This window comes from Gossypium hirsutum, chromosome D02 (genome assembly GCF_007990345.1).
Source record: "Gossypium hirsutum isolate 1008001.06 chromosome D02, Gossypium_hirsutum_v2.1, whole genome shotgun sequence".
In the NCBI taxonomy this organism is placed as follows: Eukaryota; Viridiplantae; Streptophyta; class Magnoliopsida; order Malvales; family Malvaceae; genus Gossypium; species Gossypium hirsutum.
This window is the reverse complement of record NC_053438.1, coordinates 56,237,492-56,238,983: the sequence shown is the minus strand read 5'-3', so window position 1 is coordinate 56,238,983 and position 1,492 is coordinate 56,237,492. Positions and strand designations below refer to the sequence as shown.

Here is a 1,492-nt window from a genome sequence, read left to right as displayed (position 1 = left end):
AGAAACTCGCAGAGAAAGAGAAAAGAATTGAGAAAAATGGTTGGAAACATGAATGGTCTTAATGGTAATCCAAATGATCACAATGAAAATCCTCTCATTGGATGTGTGGTGGATGATCGAGATAGGCCAATTAGAGAACATGTCGTCCCAATGCTGGATGATTTGAATCTAGGGATAGTTAGACCAAATATAAAAGCTCAACAATTCGAGTTGAAACCAGTAATGTTCTAGATGTTACAAACCATAGGACAGTTCGGTAGACACTTTCTAGAAGTATGTGATTCATTCAAATAGTCAGGTGTTCTGAAGATGCCTCGAGACTTAAGCTATTCCCGTATTCTTTAAGAGATCTTGCGAGAGCATGGCTAAATGCTTTGTCATTGGGAACAGTGGCATCATGGAATTATCTTTGCCAGAGGTTTTTACTATGGTATAATCTCTCAAATATGAATGCCAAGCTTAGAAATGACATCACATCTTTTCGATAGATGGAGGACGAGACACTATATGAAGCTTGGGAAATATTTAAGGAGGTAATTTGGAAATGCCTGATGCATAGATTCCAACACTGGATTCAAATGGAGATGTTTTACAATGGGCTGAATGCGCACACAAGGATGGTAGTTGATGCATTTTCCAATAGTACGTTGTTAGACAAAACATATAATGAAACATACGAGTCTTAAAAAAGATTACCAATAATGATTATCAGTATCTGAATACAAGATTTGGGACGAGTAAGAGAGCTACCGAAACCATTAATATGCCACAACAAAATAATATCAGTAACCAGAAGGATGACCGTTTTTACCTTTTCCACAATGATTCTGTAATTCCAAATAAGATGTTCAGATTAAAAGATTTTTGGAGGTTTTGAAGCAAATCAACATTAATATACCGCTAGTCGAAGCTTTAGAGAAAATCCCAATTATGTGAAATTCATGAAAGACATACTGCCACAGAAGCGCAGGTTGGGAGAATTTGAGACTGTTGCTCTCATTAAAGGGTGCACAGCAATGTTGATGAATAAGCTGCCTCTAAAGTTAAAGGACCCAGGGAGTTTCACTATCCCATGTTCAATTGGAAATCATTATGTAGGAAAGCATTATGTGATCTAGGCACAAGTATAAATTTAATGCCTATGTCTATTTTTAGGAAGCTACGAATTGGAAAAGAGAGACCTACCACAATGACATTGCAATTGGCTGACCGCTTATGCCCATCCAGAAGGTAAAATTGAATATGTATTGTAAAGGTGGAAAATTTTATAGTTCCTGCAATTTTTCTTATTTTAGACTGTGAAGCTGACCATCATGTACCAATTATTCTTGGAAAATTGCTTCTTGCTGCTGGCAGAACCCTAATTGACGTGTAGAAAGGCGAGCTAACTATGAGAGTGAATAATCAATAGGTTAGTTTTAATGTGTTTGATGTGTTAAAATGTGTGGATGAGAATGAGGAATGTCACACCCTTGACTTGATAGAAATAACA

At 36.7% G+C, this 1,492-nt stretch overlaps 1 non-coding gene across 1 annotated transcript; it reads right to left on the bottom strand.

Moving 5' to 3' along the window:
• Positions 1–455: 455 nt before the first annotated feature.
• LOC121215148 (small nucleolar RNA R71) lies at positions 456–562 on the bottom strand. Its single transcript, XR_005910877.1, has one exon. It is a non-coding gene; the product is annotated as a small nucleolar RNA R71 (small nucleolar RNA).
• Positions 563–1,492: the final 930 nt, after the last annotated feature.